This window comes from Callospermophilus lateralis, chromosome 6, assembly GCF_048772815.1.
Source record: "Callospermophilus lateralis isolate mCalLat2 chromosome 6, mCalLat2.hap1, whole genome shotgun sequence".
NCBI classification, from domain to species: domain Eukaryota; kingdom Metazoa; phylum Chordata; class Mammalia; order Rodentia; family Sciuridae; genus Callospermophilus; species Callospermophilus lateralis.
The window spans coordinates 83,511,930-83,532,896 of NC_135310.1; the positions used below are offsets into that span (position 1 = coordinate 83,511,930).

The window sequence follows — 20,967 nt, forward strand, 5'->3', positions numbered from 1 at the left end:
CACTGATAGTCCCACTATATAGATTTTTAAAAAGGTGAGGTTTAGCTGCCAATATTAAAATTTGTCTAATGCCATACTTTAATGAAGGTAAAAACCTAGATTTCTGACTCTTATTAGGATATGACATCCTCATGAGGCCTCTATTGCTGGCTGAGTAGCAGCGTCTCTATGTGATCTTGAGATTTTCCCTTCTTTTCACCCATCACTCCTTACCAGATTCCCTGTATCTGGCTGAGCATATCCATTTGCATCTCATAGTTATTTTAATGGGGTAAGAGGGATTTTAAATTTGGTTTAATTTGGAGACATTTTATAGTTAACTCCATTTGTTAAATTTATAATTTTTCCTTATTACTCACCTTTCTTCTAGCCTCTAAGAATATTTTGCTTAGACATGAAGGCTTCCTCAAGATCTAGACCCAGAATCATCACTCCTCAAAGATAGTTCCAAACTGATCTCTGAATCTAACTTGTTCTGCTCTTCCTTTATATCTTGAGTTCCAAGAGCCAGGAGGATCTTGCATTATTTCTGTTGCCAAGACCATAGATGGAGCAAGCCTTTCTCTCCCTAGCCTTCTGCCATTGTGATAGTTCCCAGACTGTTGTCCCACCTGCTCTTACCAATTCTTGTAGAAAGTAGATTCTTGCCATTGAACTCATATGCATACATTTTATATACTCTCCCTTGATGGGAATTTAGGAATCCATAGTCCTTTATGTATATTAAGTATATTTGAAATTAATGTTACATAGTGCCAAGAGATAAGCACAGGCCTACTTCTATTCTCTTTATTCTTTTCTTTGTAGTACTGAAGATTGAACCCAAGGGTGTTCTACCACTGCCATATGCCCTCACCCCTTTTTATTGTATTTTGGCACAGAGTTTCACTGAGTTGTCCAGTCTGACTGAGAACATATGATCCTCCTGCTTTAGCTTCCCAAGTTACTGGGACTATAGGTGTGTACTATTGCCCATGGTTTCCACTTCTTTAAAAAAAACGTTATGACATCATCTGGGACAATGTGATAGTACGTATCAGGTTTTTCATATTCAATTAGCATGGCATGTAAATGAATACACAAGGGAAAGATATTAGAATGTTCAGTTCTACAATCTCCTATGGGTAGAATGATGATCCAAAACTGACAATAGGAGAATAGGAAAATGTTCCCTCTGACATGCAAGAAGGTATATGCCCAGTAATGGCGAATTGTACCTGAAACTTGTCCCCTGCCCCTTGACTACCCTAAATAAGAATACCTGCCTGCCTGGCATTTAATCTATATTTCTGTGGATGGAACCAAGTTTGTAGGTCTATTTTGTGGATTCAACCCTAAGTTCCAGGAAATCCTCTGACAGTGAAGCTGTGATTTTGGCAACTTCAATGTTTTTGTTTAACTTTGTGTAGTCTGGTATGAAACTATTCTTTGGTTTAAGTTATTAAATGTTTATTTTGGGAAGTAACTTCATGCAGAGAGAGTGGGCTGTACTGTCTTAACAAGAGAAGCAAATGCCCTGGTACAAAGAAATTAATATGTTCATTCAGGGGAAAAACACAATTTTAGATGAAAAAAGATTTATTTCACTGCTGGCAAAATACTGCACTTGTCATCCATAAGCAAAACTGCCCCATGGCTTTTAGATATCTATGCTAGAACTAAATTTAAAAAAAAAAATAGCTCAGTGAGATTAAACTAAGAAAAAAATCAAATATTAAAGTAGAATGTGAATTCTGAGTGATTTTAGGTCCATTTTGCTCACAGCTATAATCCCTACATTTAGGTCATTGATTAATGACAGTAAATGTATGTTGAATAGATGAGTAAACTTTTGGAAGATTATTAAATCCGAGAATTATGATCAAGTAATTCACATCATGGAGATTAATAACCAGTATATTAATATAATGTTACTGCTCAGGATTTATTCTACTTTTGGTATAATTTGGTTAACTCTGAGCATATCTTTGAATTAACCAATGTTTGCATTTGGTGTGCACTACAGCTGAGCCCCTTGGAGACTCTCTTTCCACTCATTTCAAGTATTCACCTCCCCAATGATCTTTCCTTTCATTTTCATTTTATGGTTCCCTGAATCTAAACATGCTTTGAGGAAAACATCTCTAATTAACATTGTGATGCATACATGCCCTAATTTTTAAAACTTTTAATACTACAAAGAAACAAATTGAAAAAGAAGTCCCCCTGGTTGAATGTCAGACAACTGACAGCAAACTATGGAAGTTACTGATGGATTCATCAGATGTTTGCTGGCCCCTCGGCCATTGCCATGCAAATTGTGTCTATTCAATCTACAAGTGACCAGTCTTAGAACTTTGTGATCATTCAGATGAATTTACTAACAATATTTTTAAATTTTTAGTGTATTTAGGGTGTCTCTGTGGAAAAAGAGAGTTACTCAGCTTAATGGGATTTTGGGCTTAAAGAAATACTTATTAAAGACTACAGTCTTGTTTATAGCTCTATTAATGTTCAAAGGAAAACCTTGAGAAAGGAGAACAAAAAAAGGGTCATCAGGATATTAAATTTTTTCATTATCTATCTGGCACAGTGGACAGATTCATCACAGTGTGGTAACAACACAGACAATCATACAAAGACCCAAGCCACAGAACAGAGTTAACATAAGTTGCTTATGCATCTAATTTATTAAGTGTACCCATGAATCAAAATCCTCCAGAGGTTTATATACACTAGCATGTAACTTAGGGACAGAGGACTCATTGCTTTAAATGTTACTAAGTAGTATTAACTTGATAAATATAGGAAACTAAAAGGCTATGAAGAAATAGGGGAAAGGACAATATGTTATTTATGGTATATGACTTACTCAGAAGTTAGACTCCACAATTTTCAAATGACCAAAATAAAAAATATGGAAGCAATGAAAATATCATTCTTGATAAATGTTATTTTTTAGGTATGAAACTTTGATTCTTTTCAATCAGTAGTCAATGGGTCTATTGAAAGAAACTGCATTCTTCTATGATATAAACTATAACCACAGGCCTTCAGGAAGTCCTCAATAAATATTAATTTGTGGCAAGAATCAAGAATCTTTCTTCATCTCTCTATAGTTTCTTTATTTAATTTCATATTTGAACATCAAATCTACTAGACATAAATAAATGAATAATATAAATTCTTATAAATTCTTTTATAAGTTTTTCACATTATCTCTGCTTCTGATTATTCTAAGATTACATCTGAAATTTCTTGCATCGGGAGTATGGAATAGCGCCAAGTCTTTTTTTTTTCTTTTTAATTGAAGTGTATTATTTCTTATATTGCCTATTTGGCAAGGGGGAGAAGAAAAAAAATCATTTGTTTGGGACTAATATTCTTTTAAGTAATGAAATTTTTTGATTCCCTGCTATGACCCATGCAGGAGGCTAGTGACTGAAGGCAGGATTCATTAATAGCTTTTCCTGTGGTCCTTGTCTCCAACTTAGATGTAGTACTGATCCAACATCAAAAGCATCATCCTAATATTTGCCTCAGTCTGTAGCAGGTAGAAGTCTCAAAGACTCATCCTGTCCTAGTGCTCAGGTCCCAAAGAAGGAGCCATCTTTCTCCACACTGGTTCCTCCTAAAAAAAAAAAAACAAAAAACAAAAAAAACAAAAACTTTGCATTTACTCAGGCACTTGTTTCCATAACCTTTTATGGTGACTGATTCTTAGATTCCATTCAATTATCTCTAATAAGTGGACATTAATATCACTTGACAGGAGAACACAGAAAGCAAAAATAATAAGGGAAAAATTAAGGGAATTAGAAACTTTCCAATTCACATAAGAACTATTAATGGGCAGGAAGCCATTTAATGGGGAGGGATTCTAGATGTGTACTAAGATTATATATATTTGGATTCTGCCCCTGTCTCTCATTATTCCTGGTGTCCTTGTGCAAGTCTCTTTAAGGCTTGCTCCATATATACAAGAGTTTTGACTTCAAGTCCTACAACATAGAAATAACTCATATTAATATTATATTTTTTGTTTTTCATGAAGACCGGTTTAAACACTGTTTGCTCAGTAAGTTAACCAGGCATGTCTTTTTCAATTTTTAATAAATATATCTTCTAATTACCAAAAGAAATTAGAATTCTCTGTGATCTCACAAAGAATACAAAATACTGCTTTCATGATGTTCACTGAAATCATTCTTCTTTTCACAAGAACATTGTAGGAAAAAAGAAATGGCCTTGGAATGCTTCACAGGCAGGGCAGCCCTGAAGCTCCTGAAGGACTAATGTGGCCTGCTAACAAATTCTGAGAGAATGGCACTTTCCTCTGGCTGTATTTCAAATTTCAAAAACATGGAAAGCTATTGGTTTTTCAAAACGTGGTAAGGACATTGTGCCTAGTGTTCACCAGATGCTTGATTTGATTGTGTTGCAAAAAAAAACAAACAAAACAAAAAGCTAAGAGAAATACATCAATATACAAGAACAAGATGAAAACGAGAAAGAAGGAACTTTATTTTAGGGGTGGGATGTTCCTTCTAAGTTGTTAAAGTCACTAAGAATCCTGAGGTTACCTCACATAAATCTAGTGCTTCATACCTGTCCGTCCACTGTTTTCTTGCTACAATCCCTCCAATCACCATCCTAACTTAAAAAAACAATAGATCGGAAAAGCCCACTTTTTAACCTTTTTTTTTTCCCCCCTTCATGTTTTTCTACCTTATTTAAAATCCTATATTTTTCTCCACCTATCCTTCTTTAAAATTCTCAGGTTTCCTAAACCTACCCTGGACATGATAAATTCAAAGGGTTTTTCTTTGTATGTAGGCTGAAGCTTTAGTTGCTTGTACCTCTCATTTTGCACCTAATCATGTACTGCCTTAGGAGGGTGAAGACAAGTACAGAATGTGAGCCACATTCTTCTTTTTCACAAGCACATCTCAGATAGTTGTCTTGCAATGCTGCTAAATGGACCACACTGTGAAACTTTGTCTTCCAATCCATACTATTGGTTTCAGGGAGCCACTCTGCTTTATCAGCATTTGTTTTTATTGGAAATGGATGTTTATTACTTAATTTAATCTGAGATTTATTTTTATCAATTCCATTTTTTTGTTTACTTGGCAAAGTGTTAAAAGGATCATAAACATATTCTGAGTTGTTACTGATTTGGTTTCGATAGTTGCCACAAAAGAGTTGCCATCCCCTAGGAACCTGGCACCCCTGGAACCTACCAAGGTTTTTGCTTCATCTTTAATCAGAATTGACTCATTTGCCCAAGGCAGTTTTCTGTGTCTCTTTTCAATAAAAATGTTATATTTGCTTTACAACTTACAAGGCAATATTAGAGAATCATAAGGTACCATAGGTATAAGCTAATTAACCAACTGGAATTTGGAATGATAAAAACAAAATTGGGGCTGTGAGCTGCCAGTCAACATAATTTTTTCATTGGTTTGAAAGATAATGGTCCATATTAGTATATCTCAAAATAGTTCTTGTAAAAACCTTTTCATCAGGTACATAGATAAGTCAAAATAATTTAAGGAAGGACATATGATTAGAATATTGAGTTCTACAATAATTAAGTAGACAAGAATCTGGAGACTACCAGCTCACACACTTCTTCAAATCAGCATGAAAGGAGTCAAAATGTGGCCGGGGACCTGTCAGAGCTCTAGGTAAAATTGTTTCTCTTGCCTCAACACTGGGAAGAAGTACTGCCTTGTCTAAGCAACTATGTCCCTCCACCTTCTCCTTTTCCTGCAAAAGAAAATCATCTCAGCCTATCACTAACTGCTTTGAACCAACAGTTCTAATCTCATGCCCTTAATTTTTGTTTACGTCAGTATTCAAAATGTGAAGGACTTCCAGACTCTCTTTCCCTTTATAAAGATGCTCCTCCTAAGGCAGTTCAATGGACTGAGGCCATTGTTCACCATCCCTTTCCTAACCCTTTCTCCTATAAGCACTTACCAGCAGCTGAGATTTTATATGCTTTACTAATAATCTCCCTCTACTTATTTGAATATATACTCTATGAAGGCAGGCTTATGTGTGCACATGTGTGGGGATGTCTGTTTCTACATTTCCAATGTTTAGCAGAATGCCAGTGACTATTATATACAGTCATTGAGCCTACTTGTTGAATGAGTGCATGGATTCATGCATGCATTTCTCCTGGAGTAACTGTTTTGGGAGGAGGCGAGGGCTCTGCAGAGACAGGCCTTGCCTGGGTGGCTCCGGAGTCAATCTCCTTAGTGTCAGCTGCTTGTTTGCAGCTGCTAGCATTTGGAAATTCCTAAAATTGTCTGTCGATGTTCCAAAGCCGTTTTGAAATGCTTAAATTTCATTGGCTCTATACTAAAGGATATAATTCCATAAGGAAAAACTCTAATACCATTGAGGCTGAGGCTATAATGGTGCGCAAAGTCAGCTGTCTTTGTTCTCACAGAGAATTTGCCATTTATTAGAAATTATTTAAATCTCAAACATCAAATAGTTCTGTAGATTGGATTGGATGAGATTACATCTTTTATGCACTGTAGAATATGTATTGTATATTGTTATCCTCTCTTCATCTCTAACCACCCTTATCTCCACCCTAGACCTTTTCCTAATTATATTTCTATACCCGGAAAACCTGCATATTTTCAATTCATCTCTGAATGAGATTCCTTTTTTCCCTTTACAATTTACTACATTGCTTTCTAATTATTTGCTTATTAGGCCTTTCTATTTCAGTTTAATCTATTAAAAATAAAGCATTTTTAAACTAATTATTGGATTTCTAACATTGGCACACTTTCATACATAAAGCAATACATTCATATGAACTATTGTTCATATATATAAATGCATGAATAATGAAATTTGAGGAAAACTTGAAATTAAATATAGTTATTCTTTTGAGAATTTTAATCTTGTGAATAAATATACATTTGATCTCTAATGTGACTTTTTATCTTTCCAGTTTTCTTGTAATTTCTGTGCTTACGTATATGTGAGAAATTTGAGCTTCTTAGCCACAGAAGTTGAGCCCTGTAATTTGTAAGTGATAGTGAGATAGGTAATACAATGAATGTCTGAAATGCTGTGACACAACCTCTTAATACACTTTAGGCCTCTATTTCTGCATCTTCACTCCATTTGCAAACAGCCTGCTAGAATCTGCATTGCTTATAATACTATACAGAGAGTAAAATTATGATTATGATTAACCCCCTTTAGGTTTATCAAATTATTTTTTGTTAGGATTTTGATTTTGTTTGCTTTGGGATCTAATTATAATTTAACAAATATTTACTGAGTGCTTAATATGGAGCTGTCATTGTGCTGATGCCACAGTCAGAAAGTATGCCAGGCATGAAAATTTCATGAAAGAAATTATTTATTTCAAGAACTTTCTACCTATTTAATATCCCAGAGCCTGAATATCATAATCTACATTGTCATTTTCTGTTTCTTGAAAAATTGACTTTCAGTAGGTAAATTGGCTTCATCATTCACATTAGCCCACATGTTTTGATACACTATGTAATGTAGTTAGCTCTGAATAATTTAAAAAGTGCACCTCATCCCTTCGCTTGCATTTTTTAGCTCATTGTTTTTTTAATCTTTTCAATGAAAAACAGCAAACATGAAAATTAGAAAATATAGAATAGTATGGGATTGCCAAGAATCAATAATTCTGCTTCAATAATTATAAATGTTTTTATCTATATTTTCACCAATTTATCTTCCCCACCCAACCTCCACAATGCGTATTGTTTGAATTAAGTATATTAATTAGTTCTTAAATATTTGCATATGCAACTTTAAAATATAGGTACTGAACTATTTTAATATGATCACAAAACAAGTATCATACTAAAAAATTAATATTTTCTTAATTTTAGTGTTCAGTTTTTTCATACAAAGTATTTTCCTTTTTGTTTCAATAAATATACAAATAAGTTATACACATATTGAGATTGGTTAATATTACCCTAAATTTTCTTTCATTTTATATGTCATTAATTTTATCCCACATTATATATATTGTATCCCTTAGAGAAAACCTTTAGCCACATTATATATATTGTATCCCTTAGAGATAACCTTTAGGACAAGTGTTGAGGTTTATTCTTTTATTTTTAAATATTAACATATGTAACATATATATTAGAATATATGTGTATGTATGCCTTTCTTATTTTTAAGATAAATAGCCCAAGGTATTCTACTGAACTTTCAAGTACAGTTTTATATATTAAATTTTCTACTGTATTTTTGGATCTATAGTTGTTTTTCCTTTTAAAAGAATAACTGTAGGGCTGGGGATGTGGCTCAAGTGGTAACTCGCTTGCCTGGCATGTGCGGGTCCCTGGGTTTGATCCTCAGCACCACATAAAAATAAAATAAAGATGTTGTGTCCACCAAAAACTAAAAAAATAAATATCATAAAATTCTCTCTTAAAAAATTAGAAAAGATAGAATGGTATGGGATTGCCAAGAATTAATAATTCTGCTTCAATAATTATAAATGTTTTATCTATATTTCCACCAATTTATCTTCCCCACCCAACCGCTACCATGAGTATTGTTTGAATTAAGTAGATTAATTAAAAAAGAATAACTGTATTTTTGTTTCATTGAGAACCTTTATGGTAGTACCCTTATGATACTTGTAGATTTTTTTCAGTTTTATTTATCAATTTCCCTTGATGATCATTATAAAATTAGTCAGTATTCTGTTTTTCTCCAACATTTGTATCTCCTCCTTGTCACTTACTATCATTATATGTGGCTCTTTGGGTTTGGAAGTTTTCTTCCTATTTGTTCTCTTTCAGGCAGAATTAAGAACCATGCAGTTTCTGTCTGTCTTCTTGCATGTGTGTTAAGTTGCTTTGCTACTTCTTCTGAAGGACTTTATTGGGAATCTACAATAAGAGGAAAATTAATCGAATTTATTTTTTACTACTTCTCACAGCATTTCCAATTCAAATGGAATTAAGTTATAAATATAATCAGGATTGGAATTTAAGCAGCTTGTAGCTTGTAGAATCTTGATGTTCAAAAAGTTAATATTCATCTGATTTGATCTCCAGATTTGAGCCTTAACATTACAAATTTCTAGGTAATTACCATTCTCCTAAATGTTAAAATGGTGTGAAAAGTTTACAATTTCGGTATGATGGTATTATTTAAATAATTCAGGTAATTTTACCTTTGTTCTTTTATTTTAAAATTTAATATCATAATTAACAAAAAGCAATTATAAAGTACTTTCTAACTCTTGAGAGCTATAGACATACTGAATAATAACTCTGAACTCCATGTACCTTTTATAATTTATAAGGTTTTTGTGTCAAATGAAAAACAATTACTTTAGGAAACACTGGATAGCTCCACTTTGATGACTTCAATAGATGTGCTTTACTTTAGGTTGAGTGTCTCTGAGAAGAGAAGACGAATACAAAGGAACAAAGGCCGTGTGTATGGGGAGACAGCTTGTGTATTTTTCAACCAGGTCTCTTTGGTAACCAAGAATATCTTTTGCTTTGGGTAACCCTTTTTTTAGCTCCTTGAGATTTAGGCTCAGCCTTCATGCTGTGAAAGAGATCCAAGCAAAGCTCTCTCCAGCTTCTATGGATTCTGGCATTGTTTGTGCCTTGGCCTGAGTCACAATCCTTTGAGGTCCAGCAGGATGATTTCTTTATTAGAAAAACTACAAAAAGAGAAAGGCAAATTCTGATGGCAAGCACAGAAAATGCTTTCTTTTCAAGAAATCATTCTCTTCAAACTGTTTATTTTTAATATAACTGTCAGGAAACTGAGTATAAAGGGTATCTGGAAAGGTGAAGAACATATATTTTCACTTCTGGAGATTTATCCTACTTTGTATATTGTTTGAAGGATGGGTTGTTCTATCTATATGAGGCACAGATTACAGGAAAGGTTTATGCAACAAAAGTTTGCCTGTACCTCTTTCTTGCAGAATCCCATCCTTGCAGACATTTTCCATAACACTTTGCTGTTTGTCCTCACAGTTTGTTTCCTGCCTTCTTCCTCAAATGCCATCAAATATTTTGGCTAATGCAACTAAAATGGAAGATTACTTGCACTTTAAATGTGTCCTGTATCCTGAAATTCTTCATTTCTGCAGAAATTTGTGCTCTCAGAGTCCTGGTCTGTGCAGAAAAGGACAAAGGTTCTTTAGGACGCCTATGTTTCTAAGGCCACTCTGGAGTTGAGTCTTATCCTAGCCTGAGCAGTGAAGAAAACAGCCCAGGCTCTTTGCCTCCATCCTGCTGGGTGGTTAAAGGAAGAATATCCCAGACCCTGCACTCTGTGCCTTTTGGTAATAATTTCTCTTTCATAAAGGCTGACACAATGACACTGCCTCCTACTCACAATGCAGTGATAACCAAGGTAATGTTCCCAGAGAACAACAGCTCTGCAGCCAGGAATTTCTGCAGAGGCAGAGAAAAGCAGCACTACCTCAGAGCAAGCTGATGTACACTGATAAAAGGTACCCAGACTTCAGTGACTTGCTCCTGGACATATACTAATTATTTCTTATCTCTTCTTACACCACTCTTCAATATCCAATTTCAGGTGATCATTCAATTTTAGTTTACTGCTAGTGTTATACTGCCCATCTTTTGTTGACTTCATCACACAAAGCTTCCTTCCTGCATCAGAGTCTTTTCAGGTTTTTCTTTCTGCCTGGAACACTCTGCCGAAGATCTGCCACCAGATCTTACTCTGATTTCGCTTGTGTTAAAGAATTCTAGCAGAGGTTTTTCTCTTCAGGTCTAAGGTAGTCCTATTTACTTTGTAGCATAATATCTTATAGCATTTCTTCATAAGCTCAAGTGATATTTTTTATTTTTCCTTTAATAATTTGCAAATGAGCCTCCCCCCAAAGTATTAGGAAATATACTTCATGGAAGTAATGTCTTTACCTAATGTGCACTGTGGTGCCTACATGGGTAAGAACTTTATAAATACTTGTTGAATAAATGATCATTATGTGTTTTCTGCCCTTTGTTGAGGATGAATCCCTAGTCTAAAAAGATTTTCAAACCAAGAGCATTTGATTTATAGTGAATATAACTATTACAGTTACTTAAAAAAACAATATTTTAATAAAGGCCTGAAAAGACATAATCGCCTATAGGAGAATCCAAATTGACAATGTGATTCACTCTTAGGTAACTCATTAAATAGCTCAGATGACTTTGATGACATACTCTCTACTCTCTTCATTTTGAGCTAGAAAATAGTGTAACTGAATTAGCATGTTATTTTTGTTCTCAAGTTAGGCAATTTTAAATGTTGATATGAATTTTTGCTTTATAACTCACATGTATATTATATGTCATCAGGTGTGTTTCAAAATATAAGAAAAGTTAGTAAAAACGATTGACACAATTCGGTAAATACATGTTAAAAAGACTCTCTTGTCGTGAAGTACCTTTTGGTTTGGTACAGTGGTGTACTTCTGAGGAGAAGACCACAGGACCATCTCCTACTTTCCTCAGATAGAATTTATCCTATTTTGTTACTTCCTAGAGTTGATTACAGTATTTTGCCAAATTGTTAGAAGATTTACTGCCTCTTCCCCTTCTATCTGTAAAGGGTTTGAATTTTGAATTAGCATAATTGAGAAGTTGGTTGGGGCAATATGGACAAGCAAACCTAAGATGACTCACAAGAGAAACTAATAGAGATCCCATTTGCACACCGCCCCATAACAAATGGGCATCTCAAGCCAGTTTTTCTGTGTGTCTTTATTCAGGAGTTGCCATTTTATATCCATACCACTTATAGTAATTGAGGAAATACCTGATCAGATACAGTGACTAGAAGAAGCTGCTTAGCATTGCATTGAAAACACAGGCTGCTGGGATGAGCTCCTGCATTCCTTTCTTCCCTTTTGAGTACATTATTGAACAAGACTGTGGAGATCTCTTCTACTAGAGGCTCATTCCTTTTTTTTTCCATTTGAGTCAAAGATTTTGAGGAAACAATAATAAAATTCACTCAGGTACTTTGCTTAAGTACCTTTCTGCCCTGTGTCATTTGAAATGGGTGAAATATTTTTGATTCTTTAAAAAACTGTGTAAGTAAAATATCATATATAGATAGTACTAAGGGTATGAGCTCCTATAGAAGAGAGAAAAATTGGAAGAACCTCTGAGAATTTCCAGCTTTAAATTCTGTCTATATCTATATAGATTTAAAAAATTACAACCTTTTATTTGCCCTGCTTTTAGTCATTGAGAAATATAGAAGATATTATTAGTCAAAGTAGAGGCATTTACTTGCCATTGGAGCTTAAGTTCCAGAAACTTTTCGTGTCAATAATTGTGTCTAGACTGTTGGACCCTGACCACACATACCCAGGTACAGTACATTGATCACATTTGTTAATGGGAGAGAAAATTTTGATTTTTCTAGTTGAATCTATTCCAGAAGCTGGTAAGGGAATACACAGTTGGAGGCACAGATTGGTTGGATCGATGTAGGGAGAGGAAATTCCTCTAGAGATGTGAAACCATCAATGGGAGATCTCATCAGAATGAAATGACACAGACAGACATAATGATTGCCAATGTGGAATGATATATGTGCTGATGGTTTATTTCAAAATTGGACTTGTGTCTTTTCTGAGAATTAATTTCTCACCCTGCTCTCAGATTCAATCTGATTTGAAGTCTTTTGAAAAAATCAAGAGAACAAAGGAGGCAGATTCCAGTTTTACTCGATCACAGCTCAAGCCCCAGTGCTGAGAGTAGCATCAAGCATCTGGTAGGAACTTAGTTAATGTTTGTGGAAAAAATTAACAAATAATTGCTATCCTTAGAACCTGGTCCCATTGTCCTACTGATAAGGCACATTACTTCAATCTCTGCAAGATGCCCAGGAATGTAAGAATATCAATTTAAGTGAAGAGGTCCATCTGGCTTTAACCAGGTAATTTCTTTCAAGGTACTTAAGAAAACCTCTGAAAAATGTATTGGAAAAAATATATAAGAAAAATATATGCCTGTTGCTAACTTTAGAAGAAAAAAGGACTGGTTAGACTTAAGGAAAATCTTCAGTCAAGAACGACTTGTTTAATGCAATTGTTCTTTGAGTTTGTGGTTTTCCCTATGGAACCATATCTGACACCGAATCTGGTCTCTATGATTAGCCAGAGGGCACATAACATCGCAGTCACAGGACAAAAAAGACACTTTGTGAATGGAGATAAACCATGGAAAACAAGTAACTGGAGAAGCTAAAGCTTAGTGGAAGTTATGAGAAAGTATAATGGAAATGAGACCACATGCACACCCATTTGAATCATAAAAAATAACAATTGTTAAGACTGTAGGAGAGGACTCTCACACCATTCTGTGGTTATAACGAGCTAGTACAAATCACTTTCTGTGTGTGTTGGAATGGGGGTATATGGAGAGTTGAACCCAGAAGTATTTTACCCCTGAGGACATTCCCAGACCTTTTTACTTTTATTTACTTACTAATTTTCAGAGGGTGATCTTGAACTTGTGATCCTCTGGCCTAAGCCTGCTGAATCACTGTGATTAAGAGTGTATATCACCTTGCCCAGCACAAATCAAGTTTTTGAAACTGATATTTTAAAACCAATCTGTTGATTCTTAACAGAATTAAAAGTGCATTTATTCTATGTCATTATAGGTAGCACTTCTGGATAATGAAACCAATTCATTCACAGATTATAAGGGACATAAAGATACTTATTCTGGTTGAGATCATAGTAGTGGAGAACTGGGGCAGGGGATATAGTTGAGTGTGGTACAGTGCTTGCCTAGCATGTCTGAGGCCCTGTTGGATCATCAACACTACAAACAAATAGACAAACAAAAAGACACATAATAGTGGGAAACTGTATCTAAATGAGATGTGCTTCCCTTGAGAAGGTGATAAATAAAATGTGACCGCTACATACTAAGGTATTCTCTGCAGCAGTTAGAATCCACACGTGGACACTCAAATTGTGCATGGAGCCACCTTAGTAGAGCTCTAGCAACAAGTAAAAAAAGAAATGATGAAATAATAACATTCAAAACAAAACAGTGCATTTATTGTATAAAGACACTCGAACTAAAAACAGAGGGTAGTAGAAATAAGGATTAGCAATCAGAGTGGAAAAATAGAATAAGATAAAACAATAGAGGACACTTACATGGATTTGTGCTGACAACATGTTGTGACATGAGGGGAAGTTTCTCACAGTGCTGAACATCCAAATGCCACTGCTTCCCCCATCATAGTCAACCACTCTGTCAGCTCAATTCCCCATGAGAGAGGCATGGTCTCTTTTAGTCTCTTTTCTCTGATTCACCATTAAAAAAACACACAAATATGTATTTAAGCGTGGTCTTCTACAAATATTGTGTATTCTGTCTACTCAGATAAATACCTAAGCAAGGATTTTCTGTCATCTACCTGAGCTCTTACAATTCACCTGAAGTGATGTGAGAGGTCCCAGTTTTTTGGCTAAGAGAGACTATTTCTCTCCCTCACTGGAAGACTTTAACAATTTAATTGCTCATTTCCATTCCTGTGTTAAAGGAGTGAGACATTGTGTTGACCTTCTTCAGTTGACATGTATCTATTAGTATTGTTCTGTTCCTATGTCTTTGTAATGACAGTTTATGTGGATCTGTATTCATTGATCACAACAGATTCTTTTTGGTATGAAACTAATGAATCCTACTATTTCATGGTAAAAATAAAAGTCCTCCAACTCTGCAAACCATTCAAGATGGTCATGAACTGGGGTGTACAACAGTACTCAGTTCCATTAATTTTTCTATATTTCTCTGATGTGGAATTAAATGTAAGGAATTTTTTTCTTCCACAGAAACTGTCCAGAAGTTTTCTAATCTCTTTCTAATCTCTATTAAAATCACTTATTTTTTTTAAAATTTTTATATTTAGAGTACCAGAGGCAGAATACCAATCACCTCTGAGAGGAGATTTTATTCCTTAATCTGAAGTGCCACGTTTTGCTCTGAATTCAAAGGAAGAATAAAAAGGAAAACAACATTTTCCCTCTTCATTTTTATATATAATTGAAAATTTGTGTATACACTTTTTTTTTCTGTAACAAAAAGGAGAAAGCTCAAGAAAAAGATGTTAGCAATAAATCTCATGAGTTTTAATGTCTTTAATTTTAAAATCCTGACTTCTGACTTTGTAATTCAGAGGAGGAATTGTTGCTTGATCAGGCTCAATCCCCTAGATGAGCAAAGATTTATTTAGGAAAAAACAGCAAGTTTCTGAGTCCACCTTCTTAATCTGAAATTAGGTATAATTTTCAGGTATGTTTGAAAGATTAAATGAGATAATGTGTAAAATATTTGTTTATTATACATAGCATATGGCAAGGATATGCAATACAGTTTGGTAACTATTTTCTTTTAATTCCCCTTAGGGTCTTAAAAATACTATCAGTTTGTTGATGGCATGTCTTAGAATGTGAAGGAAACAAAAAATGCTAACTAAAGTTAATTTTTGAAACATGACACATTAAACAGGAGAATATATTCAAATTTTGCTCTTTTTGATAGGTCAATATTTAGAAAATATGGTAATATTATAAATCTCATGATTGGAATTCTAAAAGACTCCTTTCAATTTCTTTGATATTTAGTTGCTGATTTGCACCTTTTGTTGACACCATAATAATATCATCTAGAATTTACATCAACCAGTTGGTAAAACATATCCTTTATCCAGTAATTTTTTAAGAGCATGAAATTATTGCCACTGAGTTTTGATTTTCTTTAAAACAACTATTGGCAGGAAATAAAGTATTTATTTGAAAACTGGAAAAATGTTTGTATTATGCTATAAAATTCATAAATACTAAATAAAAGGAAGCATACTACAGTAGGTACAGAACTTGACACTTGAATACATGGGAATAAATATATATCAAGACATGGTTTCTAATAAAATATGCTTATGAATATCAACACTAGGGAAGCCTGTTATTGAAGTATGTACCAGTTAATTGCCATAATTATCATACATCTAATATGAATATCTTTAGGAAAGCTGTTTTGCTTCTTGGATATCAGTGGGATATTTTCATATATTGAGTTCCTTAGCAGAAAGCAAGATTTCTTGGTAGTTTTGGTCTGATGTGGTGACCATTTTCATTTCCAAAATCAGACTGTATTGACAAAGGGCTTTTTGTCTTCATCATTTTCACTTTTTAATCTATGCTAGAGTTCAGAATTTGTACTTATTAAGCTATGCAACGTTCAGAATTGGAGACTCATTTCACTGTGATCTATTCCATTAGGAATCTAGAAATCCTTTGTTAAAATGTACATATCTCAGGTATTCATTAATAATTATCCATCAAAGCCAATAGTATTATCACAATTATCACACTTATCTGGGCTTTTCAGACCATGTGAAAAAATAATTATTAATGGGTCTTTTATGCTTCACTATATGTTACCAGTGAAGTTACTGAATGCCCTTTGTTCTGCATATTTTTTTCAACTATGTTTGTATAGCAACCTACCTTGAAAGACAGAGATAGTGCTTTCTTCCAGAGCAGAAGTTTGCTTTCTGTCTCATATAGCAGATTAATATGTCCCACCAAAGAAAAATTTGGCTAGTGTTGCTCACTGTCCATTATAAAGTACTGGAGTTTCCTAAACTTGAGATTCCTCATCAAAAGCCTACTGTATAGAAGACATCCAGCTAGGCCACTATGCATCATCTCCATGTGGTTTAAGGGTCAAAGGAACTGACGTGACCATTACTTTGTACTGTTTGGTGCACAGTGAATATTAAAGTCTTTTGTCTTTAATCAAGGAGTCTTATATTTTCTAAAAGCATCCATGAAACTGAGTCAGGCCAACTTGTTAGCTTTGCAGGTATGATACTATTACAGAATTTTTATAATTCTTGACAGACCATGAAAGTGATACCCACATGACAGGAAAGTGAAGACAGGGATAGATTTAGAGTATGTGGTAGTTTGTGGTGAATAAATGCATATGGGTTGCCCTGCATGTAGAAATATGTAGAGAGGGATAGATATTTTTTGTGGGGCAGATACCCAGGATTGAACTCAGGGGTACTCATCCACGGAGCCACATCTGCAGCCCTATTTTTATTTTATTTTTTAAATTTTTTATTTAGAGACAGGGTCTCACTGAGTTGCTTACTGCCTTGCAATTGCTGGGGCTGGCTTTGAACTCACAATCCTCTTGTCTCAGCCTCCCAAGCTGCTGAGATTATAGGGGTGTGCCATGGCAGAAAGTGATGACTATTGAAACCTCAAGGGCAAGTATTAGAAGAGCGGATAATTCAAAAAGAGATGATGGAGAGAGGTTGCAAGAGACAATGATGCATTTTATTACCTAAAGTTCATGATCGAATACCTTTTAATCCCTAGCATAAGGATTTAAGTCTTATACTCAGGCACAATGGCTCTAGAATACGAGGATGGAAAGTTGTAATAATACATCAGTTTATATCTCTGAAGAGATAGGAAATAAATTGTACTGAATAGGCAAACACTTATTTTAAACAAAGAAAATACTAAAATGAAGCAATACCATCACAGAAAATAATGACATATGCTTCTAAGCTGAATTTCCATGTGAATAAGCATGAAATAAGAGACTGTTTGGCATTCTAAGCATTCCTATTCCCCTTTCACTTCAATCCATTTTCCCTATAGCAGCTGGAATGATTCCTCTAAAATCCTCATCAGATTTAGCCAGTCTATAGTTCAAAATTCTTCCAGTGTATTATCCTCTCTCAAAAATACATGCAAATTTGCTCCGCATGACTTACAAGGGTCTCCATGACCTGATCTTTTGCTATTGTGTTGGCCTCATCTATGATCACCCCTTCCCTGCGTTTCTCCTCCCTACCACCCTTGCTATTGATCAGACATGCCAAGATTCCTTTCTTCCTATGGTCTTTACACTGGCTATTTTCTCTACCTAAGCCCCTTTCCTCTTAGATAACCCTCTTGCTTGCTTATTCATGCCTTCTAGATTTCTTGTCACATAATTTTTTAAGAAATATCTTGCTTCATCACTGTCAATAAAATAGCACTCCTTCCTCCAACTGTCTTGTGTTTTGTTAATCACACTTAAAACCACAAGATTTAACATATGTACATATTTATAGGTAACATATAAGTGCACACACATAATCACTTCTATACTACCTACCCTATCCTTATATGGGCATCAAAAAAAACTGCTTTATATGGGTATTAGTTCAGGTGACATTTATCAGTTAGCAGTTGATCATGACCTCATGTACAGGTTTATCAAAAGTTTATCTTTTTTTAATAAATCTATAGTTTTATAAGACATCAAAGTGTGTATGAAGTTTACATTTAAACAAAAGTTTCAAGAAACCTAACACATACCTAGAAAGATTTTACAATGTAGTTCCAGATGCAAGTCTAGATGATATCAGGAACTTTTGGATTTCAGACCACATTTGGGTGTCAGTTAACTCATAAGATTTTTTTCCTTAAAACAAAAAAACTTTTAAAAAATGTGTTTAAAGTGAACCACTACCCAATATGAAAGCTACTCTCCTGAGACCAGGGCTTTTGAAACCACTCAACCCTTAAATTGATTTAATGAAACTTATGCTGTCAGTGACTTAATTCTTCCACCAATGGTCTCAGAGTTCAAAGTTAAAAAAGCAAGGGCTCTAAAAATTTCCCTGATCTTTCCCTAATCTTCCATCTCTTATACTCCCCCTCACCCCAGTACTTCAGCCAGTAGCTTAGATGGATAAGCTGATTTTATTGATAAATTTATAATTGTAAAAGAAAGGGTCTTTTTATCTAATTTCAAGAATTAGAACCTCTAAGATAGAATGATCTGCCCATTTATATTCTCTAATTGAGACCTTCCCGTCTCAGTCAGTTTCTATTTCCAAAATGGCAGCTTTGATAACTTATGAACTGGCTTAGTCGTTTGTGGGGAACAACATTAATTCAGGCAGGGAACCCCTTGGCTTGTAGGTTTCAGGTATTCACAGCTTTGAAAAACAGTCTCTCGCAGTCCTCATCTATGGTGCCAATGAAATTTTTTTTCTTTTCTTTTTGGAGAAGGTAAAATATTCTGGGTGTAGAACCAAATCATAAATTACTTGCTCTTTCCATTATTTCACCATTTTCCCACTCAGGCCCCAAATTTTAATGAAAATGATCCTATTCATCTCCCTTCTTCCCTGCCCTATCCCTCAAACCTCAAATAATACCGAAACTACACACATGCATGCTGAAATAATGCAGAAGGCTGTGGGTTGTGGAGATATTATTTGAAGATCGATATTATCTTTTTCCCTTCCCACACACTCAATTCTGCAAACATTTGTCCTTCATAGAAGTCTCTTTATTTTCTCAATATTAAGTGCAGAATGGGTTGCCTTCAACCCTGAGATGGGTGTGCAAACTATACAGCTTGGATCAGCTTAAAAGTACTTGAATTTCTGCAGGGCACAGAAACCAGACTGTCTCTTCAAAGGACATTTCTCAAGTCACCTTTATGGTGTCAAGACAAATAGAACTTTTTCTCTCCCCACTTAACCCCACAGTCAGAGGTGACAGGACAGTTAATTCTTGTCATCTTTTTTGTTACCATCCTCCAAGGAGTAGGAATGCCACCCACGTCAGCCTTTCCTTATAGAAGTATTTGACAACATGTGAGCCTCTGACATTGGCTTTCTTGCCAAGAACCAGGTCAGCCTCTTCAGTTTTTCCATTTCATCAGGAACACGAGCTCTCTACTGGAGTCTGGTGCTCCAATAATCTGCTCAGGCTCCAACCCCCGGGGCTTTTTAGATACTTCTCCTTTATCCTCAGAATCAGAATCAGTTTTAAGCTTGCCTCCCTCTGATTTGTCTGTCTCAAGGGCTGTTTTCTGTTACTGTAGAAACTCAGCTATGAGGTCTGGGCAGTCCAGGTCCTCTTCTCGTTCTCACGGGCTTGTTCTCATAAGAGAAACTCTTCCACTTTAAGATTCCCTCCACTATGCCCCTTACAACCCACTAGACAACAAGAATTTTTTTTCCACCACATATTCTTCTTCCTCTTCTTCTAGTACCTCCTCTACTTTCTTTACTGTCCCCCACCACACACACACACACACACACACTGCCCTCCAGCTTTCCAGTATAAAGGGTGAGGCTGCTCAGAGCAGCACCCAAGAGTTTAGGAGAAATCAGTGTCATGCTCACATTGCAACAGGCCAGCTGAGGGAGTGGTGCCCAGGAAAGCAAAAAGCAGGATGGCCAAGGTGGAGCCCCTAGCTGAAGTGGCCTGCTGCAGGCCCTGGTCAGCTGCCCTCCCCACAGCTGAACAAAAGAGCCTCATACTCTCTCAAAAGTTTATCTTTCAACAAAACATCAGGTACCCAACAAATTGAGTGACCACAAATTTACTAGTCAAATGAGGTCAAAGAAATGGTAAGTTTGATACTCCTATTAGGATAGAGGTAAAATTGGATTGTCCTAGGCAAACCAGGATGCATAGTCATCCTATTGATAAGGAATGCAGGGAGAGAAAAGCTGGGAAGAGCAGCTCCTTCCTGTGCCAGGATTGCTCATTCCACCAAGGTTTTGTTCTTCCCTTTATGCTTCAAGACTTACCTCCTACTTCACTTCTGTGATAGCTTTGAGGATACCATTGAGCCTTAAAGCCCAAAAGAAGCAGTCACCAATATCTCATTCTCAGACTTTTGTATGTATCTTTATTTGTGACCCCTCATGACATAGCACAGTGCCTAACTTCCAAAAGACATTCGACAAACCCATTGAATTAACAAATCCACGAATGGAAATCAGCTTCTTAAGGATAATGCATGTCTATCTGTAAGTGGAGCTGGATTGGATATCAGACCACAACCACCACTAACAGGTTGGTGGAAAGTCAATGCTCTCCTGGTTCTGAGCGTATTA

At 35.3% G+C, this 20,967-nt stretch overlaps 1 pseudogene; it reads right to left on the reverse strand.

Moving 5' to 3' along the window:
• Nucleotides 1-19,623: 19,623 nt before the first annotated feature.
• Nucleotides 19,624-20,967, reverse strand: part of LOC143401906 (chromobox protein homolog 1 pseudogene) — a 140,298-nt pseudogene continuing 138,954 nt past the window's right edge.